Source organism: Rutidosis leptorrhynchoides, chromosome 5 (genome assembly GCF_046630445.1).
Source record: "Rutidosis leptorrhynchoides isolate AG116_Rl617_1_P2 chromosome 5, CSIRO_AGI_Rlap_v1, whole genome shotgun sequence".
NCBI lineage: Eukaryota > Viridiplantae > Streptophyta > Magnoliopsida > Asterales > Asteraceae > Rutidosis > Rutidosis leptorrhynchoides.
In genome coordinates, this window is record NC_092337.1 from 452,301,723 (window position 1) to 452,309,648 (window position 7,926).

Here is a 7,926-nt window from a genome sequence, read left to right on the forward strand (position 1 = left end):
GCTAGTTGGACTTGTGTTAATTTGGTTGGTAAACCAAATTTTTCTGTTGGGCTGCTGCAAGACGATTTTGTCTCCCGTGTTCCAGTCGAACCATCTGATTGAGCCGAATACAATTTTTGATGAGTGACGACAATTCAAAACAGAGAAGTTAAGGGTTTCGGTATTATGTTATTGTTAATAATAATGATAATGAATATGGTTAAGGATGTTATCGGTTTAGCGGGATGTCGCGGGTTCAAACCCGGACTTGGGCATTTTTTTAAGGACTACTTCTTTGAGGTAGTTTACTTATTACTCAATATTATTATTATTATTATTATTATTATTATTATTATTATTATTATTATTATTATTATTATTATTATTATTATTATTATTATTATTATTAGTATTAAGTATTACTATCAATATTATTGTTTTCATTATAAAAATAAAATAACTTATTATTATTATTATTATTATTAAAGATTATCATTATCATTTTTATTAGTATTATCATTATCAATAAAGTTATTATTATTATTATTAGTAAATCATTATTATCAAAACTATCATTTTAACGAATAACTATATATAACATGTAATTTAAGATATAATATGAGTATTTGTTTTTATTGGAATTTAGTATAAATTCTATATAACTAAAAATATATATAAATAATACATACTAATAAAGGAAATTATGTGATTCCATTAAAGACATTAATAAATATACAAATGATATAGGTTCGTGAATCCGAGGCCAAACCTACATTTAATAAATGACGTCATATGTATTTTTACTACAAAATACAGTATGGTAAGTTTCATTTGCTCCCTTTTTATATATATTTTTGGGCTGAGAATACATGCGCTGATTTATAAATGTTTTATGAAATAGGCACAAGTACTAAAACTAATTCTATGTGGGTTTAAACCAGAAATATACCCTTAGCTTGGTAACATTAAACTACTTGTCTATGTACGGTAGGCGTGAATCCTAAAGATAGATCTATTGGGCCTGACAAACCCCATCCTGACTATGGGATGCTTTAGTACTTCGAGGTTATTTTAAACACACCTGATCTGGTGTACTTCAGAGGGTAAAACATGAATGTTAAGGCTTGTTACCGGGTGCCTACAATTTATAGAATACTTTTATACACTTGCGAGTGTACGTATATTTATAAACGGAAATCTTGTGGTCTATTAATATATTGAAATGATTGTTATGATAAACCTATGAACTCACCAACCTTTTGGTTGACACTTTTAAGCATGTTTATTCTCAAGTATGAAAGAAATCTTCCGCTGTGCATTTGCTCATATTACATGGAGTCATTTATGGCATATTTAGGACAACACCTCGCAATGGAACCAAATGCTGATGACTTCGTCCAGGTGGATTAGGACGGGTCATTATAGTTGGTATCAGAGCGGTGGTCTTAGCGAACCAGGTCTTGCATTAGTGTGTCTAACTAATAGTTGTTTAGATGCATTAGTGGGTCTGGACTTAGACCGTGTCTGCATGTCAAAAGTTTTGCTTATCATTTCGTGTCGAAAATTACCTACTTATCATCCTTAGGAAATTACCTACTTATCATTCTTAGTCTAGACACATCTTACTGCTTTGATTGCATGAATGGTGTATAGACAAAAATTCATATCTTAGCATATCTATTACTGTAGATTGCCTGACATATGCCGTAAATTCCTCCGTAGTCTACGAAATCTTTAGTACTATATATATAGATATTCTATGTAGTTAGAATATCATCCAATATTCGAAAATCATTTCATATCAAAAATCCTTTATCTAATCGTGTAAGATGAATCCTGCAACTAGTTCAAATCCCTCAGATTCCGACATGGAGTCCCACTCAAGCTCCGAAAATAGTGTAACCGGAATGGATCGATCAATCAACCATCATCAATCCTAGATGAATTGGGGCTGAGTTCGTAGTCGACTTAATAAATGAAAACGCGAAGAAGGAGACCTTTTCCACCAACCAAATTTCCCTCTAGGCGAAGAACCTGAAACACTTACCGGCGAATCAGACCGAAACACCATTTTCACCCTCATTTCCAGGATATCTCGTAACTATTATATATTATCCACAATTCTAAACATTATTCATTCGCTCATTCTGACCGACAATCATCCCGGAGTAATAGAAGAAGTCAACGAGCTTCGCGCACGAGTAATCAATTTGGAGAATATGGTGCAAAATTTACCAGCTTCAACAACATCACCGGCACCAACAGTACCATCAGTAACAACACCAGTACCACTAACAACCCAAGTTTCAACACCACACGCCTCAACATCTCAATCTGTACCTCGAGCATAATCATCGATCTACATCATTTATCTTCGTTCTACATGGCGATTATGTACTCTCTAAAGTCTTAAAGATTATACATTCTCGTTCTAATGGTAAATCAAATAAGATTAATATCTTATTGAGTCATTAAATCCATGATTACATTTGAAGAAAATATATATGTACATATATTTTCATAAAGATGGTAATTAAAAGTTCTCTTGTACAAACTATTAATGATGAAAATATTTTAACGGGTAGGTAATACCCGAGGAATATTTAGACTTCACATTAATAAGTTACACTGTACATTCTTCGAATCTGATTCAACAGTCATTTACTATCCTACTTACATTCATAGATATATGTATCCGTTCACCACAGAATAACCATTTTCATTCAATTTCATATTTGGATTTTGACATATCAGAATCCAACAAGTGGCATAATGAAGAAAACATTGGACAAAATAAAATTTGTTAGAAACAAACAAATTAACTATGAGAAGAATTTTGTTAAGAATCCACGCTAACTGTTCCTAGCTAACTGTTCCTAGCTAACTGGTTACATTTTATTAATCGCAATTTAATTCTCGCAATTTTAATTATCGTCATTTAATTTCTGTATTTATTTTACGCACTTTAAATATCGGGACACGTATACAAGGTTTTGACATATCATATCGACGCATCTATATATATTATTTATTGGGAATAACCATAGACACTCTATATGCAGTAATGTTTGAGTTAGCTATACAGGGTTGAGGTTGGTTCTACAATAATATATATACTTTGAGTTGTGATCGAGTCTGAGACATGTATACAATGGGTCACGATACATATTAATTAATTCGAATATTATATATTAAACTATATATGAATTATTGAATTGCTAACTGTGGACTACTAACTATGGACTACCAACATTGGACAATTAAAATGAATTAAAATATTGATTATAACATATGAAACTAAACAATTCTTCAAGTTACCACTTGATTTCATCTTAAACCTCGTTTATATCTTGACGATTCCAATCTGCGTTCAAACCTTTCATAATTCTTGAAAACACCTCAATCGAGAGGACGAATCAACTGCATCTCACCTATGGAAGGAAAAATTTATGAATATAGTTATGCACCTGAAAACACTCGAAACCTGATTAAATGTTTAACACGTATGTGTGCTAGCTCCTTTGGCATTGTTATTATCAAAAATAACCTTACAATCCCTTTCAAAGTAGCAAATTTTGTCACAGCTTCAGCAAGTCAACTTCGACTTTTCGTTCGAAACAACCTTATTATAACCTTGATATATATGCGTGCTCTTTTATTGTTACCAGGGAACCTTTTATATTCTACCATATTACCAGCAGACGTACCAGCAACCTCGTTTCTTCTTGGTTAAAATCTCTCTGATAAATCATTATATTTATTCATTGAAACCCTATCATATACTCATCCGCATCTTGTAACAAGAATTGCCTTACCAATTACCGGGAATCAGCAATCAGTATTTTAAATCTCGTAGCGTTCCTACATTAATAGTTATATGTATACATATAACATTCATCTCTTAGAATTATGATCTTCCATTCTGAAATTCTGAAAAGCACAAGTCTATGAATCAATACTCGGAATGTAGAAAAAGCTGAATGAAGCAGCAAAAACTGTAAACGATTTTAACAGCTAAAAGTTTGATGATGAAGAACAGTATGTTTGCAAAAACTCAGAAAAGTTGGAACTAGAAAACGGATTGAGCAAACCATGAAGGAGGCTGTGGACAAATTACAAGGACTAAACCTGCCTTCAAAGAATCCAAATGATTCAATATCTGCTGAAGTCATTAACGAATACCTTGTTTCTGACTACTTTTACGGACAAACCTTCATCATCATTCATCGATATTAGAAATTCTAAGATATCATCGTATCTTTCATTATAAATATCCTCAATATTTCTGAAGATATCTTCATAAATATTCTCGTTCAATATTAATTATCTCTCTGCGCTATATGTGTTATATCATAAAAGGGAACTGGTTTAGTTTCTATATTCTGTAAACTTTCGAATTTAAAAATATGAATGTTTTTGAAATAGTGTTGGGAACTGAAGCATGAGTTAGTATAATATAATGACACTTGATCAATGTAATTATATTACAGTAAGTTATGCTGAGTTTCTAATGGAACGTGATGATTCACAGATTATAACGTCATCATGTGCCATGTTACACGACTCTTACATTCTACCTCATCTTCAAACATATCAAGAACGTATTTTCTTGATAGTTCTATCTTTTCTCTTGAATTTTGGTAAATTAACCAATCAACATCGTGCTGTTACAATCTCTCTCTTAGAACATTAGTCATGTTTATTCGAAACTTCATACCTTCGAAATCTGAATCATTATTCGTTTGACTTAAAGTCGGGAAGAGAAAACAAAAGGATAGAACTCCAAAATATAAAGGAAACGAAAGGAGTAGATTTATAGTAAATATCCGACAGAGAAATCGAAACAGATTATTGCATTTAACCAAAGAGGATCCTAAATTCCTTAACTACCGGGGAAACAAATCTTATTACGAAGGTTTTCTTTAAATCCCTTAAATTTCGAAAATCGACCGTGACTACGTCACCGGTTAAGACGAACCTTCAATTACCCATTTCACTCTTTTGTGATAACTTCATTTATACTCTTCGAATAATCAAATTATCTTATCCATATTACTCAATGATAATAAAACTCCAATTATCAACTCGTATGTGTCATGAAAACATACTTATTGTCAGTCATGATCATCTCAATCAAATTTTGGGACGAAATTTCTTTAACGGGTAGGTACTGTGACGACCCGGAAATTTCCGACCAAATTTAAACCTAATCTTAATATAATTTCGACACGATAAGCAAAGGTCTATAATGTTGAGTCTCAAAAATTTTGAACTGTTTTCACATATGCAATTACCCTTCGACTACCTCTGACGATTCACGAACAATTGTTGTAAATATTTATATATATATATATATATATATATATATATATATATATATATATATATATATATATATATATATATATATATATAAATATAAGTTTATATAAAAATTTAAATAGTAAAATACAATTTAATCATTAGAGTTAAATGTAGAAATATATATACAAGATAAAAGGTTGTTATACTTACTTTCATTATTTTTATTAATATTAATATTAATATGAATATTAATATCAGTACTAGTAACATTATTATATATAATATGTAGATAGGAAATTTGATATACATGATTTGTTATATTATTATTATTGGTGTTAAACTTAGTATTATTTTTTTTATTTCCATTTTGTTATTATCAATATTATCATATTATTATCATTATCATTATTCTTAAAAATTAATATTATTATTATCAATAATAATATTATTATTATAATTAATATCATTATTATCATTGCATTTGATATTAATATTAGTATTATTAATAATAATAATATTAAAAGTATTATTATTAATATCATTATATATACTAACTACTAATTATTAATATTAATGGTATATGTAAAATCAGAAAAAGGATTGAATTCAGTTACAGGTATCCATCAATGTGTATAATTTTGTTCATGTCTCTAATATTGTTTGACATCTCACTCTCAACTTTATCCATTTTCTTTCATTCTGTTTACCCGTGAAATTACTTTGTATCTCAATCATTCAACAACTTGATTAATAATTTATTACATTACATATAGGTTTGCCTTGAAAGAATATCAAGCAACACACGTTTTCTTTGTAATATTTCTGTTTCTCTTCATAACCAAACCGACACTTTCTACACCATAGAACCACCCATCGTGGGTCACCAAACCACCATCGTTTCGTCTATTTTTATTTTCATCATCGGGCAACAACAAGACCACTTTGTATTATCTTTGATTCCCCCTCATCATCTTTCTCTCTCTCTATATTTTTCTTCCTCTCACTTCAACCAAGAAAACTCTGCCGATCGATCATTGTTGCTACCATGTGGTTGTTTGTTCGAATAACACCACACAAAAAAAATATCATCAAACTGCAGCTAGGTTATTTTCTGTCGAGCACCAATGCCATAACTATCACCTTCATCAATCCATTTAACCACCTTCACCTACAAACAACCCACTCTAATTAACTACCTGCTGTTTTCATTTATTGCAGCTCGACTCCATTTATGTCTGTTACCTTCCAGTTTCAAACCACACAACAAGAAAAGGCAACGACTACCAATAATCTACGATGAAATAGAAAAGATATATTGATGAAATGGGTGGTGTATGTTCACAAATTTGAGCTTTTATCAACTTGGTTATAAGATATTATAAAATGGCGATTTAACAATTATAAGTGGGATTAGTTACATCTTAAATGGACGACCAAGTGGGGAAAAGGTAATATGAAATATCATGGAGTAATTTGATATATATATATATATAGTTCTTTACAAAATGACGTATGGTGAGATCAAATAAAAAGGTTTACAAGTGGTGATTTAAAATGATATATATATATATATATATATATATATATATATATATATATATATATATATATATAAATGATATTAAAATCATAAAGTTGATATTGACGAGTTATTTATTCCTTGGGTTGTTCCGGATCCAAATTCAGTCGAGGAAACACATTTCACTTTGGGCCGAGATCCAATTTGCTTGTTGGGCCATAATTAGCTAGTTGGACTTGTGTTAATTTGGTCGGTAAACTAAATTTTTCTGTTGGGCTGCTGCAAGACGATTTTGTCTCCCGTGTTCCAGTCGAACCATCTGATTGAGCCGAATACAATTTTTGATGAGTGACGACAATTCAAAACAGAGAAGTTAAGGGTTTCGGTATTATGTTATTGTTAATAATAATGATAATGAATATGGTTAAGGATGTTATCGGGTTAGCGGGACGTCGCGGGTTCAAACCCGGACTTGGGCATTTTTTTTAAGGACTACTTCTTTGAGGTAGTTTACTTATTACTCAATATTATTATTATTAATATTATTATTATTATTATTATTATTATTATTATTATTATTATTATTATTATTATTATTATTATTATTATTATTATTATTATTATTAGTATTAAGTATTACTATCAATATTATTGTTTTCATTATAAAAATAAAATAACTTATTATTATTATTATTATTAAAGATTATCATTATCATTTTTATTAGTATTATCATTATCAATAAAGTTATTATTATTATTATTATTAGTAAATCATTATTATCAAAACTATCATTTTAACGAATAACTATATATAACATGTAATTTAAGATATAATATGAGTATTTGTTTTTATTGGAATTTAGTATAAATTCTATATAACTAAAAATATATATAAATAATACATACTAATAAAGGAAATTATGTGATTCCATTAAAGGCATTAATAAATATACAAATGATATAGGTTCGTGAATCCGAGGCCAAACCTACATTTAATAAATGACGTCATATGTATTTTTACTACAAAATACAGTATGGTGAGTTTCATTTGCTCCCTTTTTATATATATTTTTGGGCTGAGAATACATGCACTGATTTATAAATGTTTTATGAAATAGGCACAA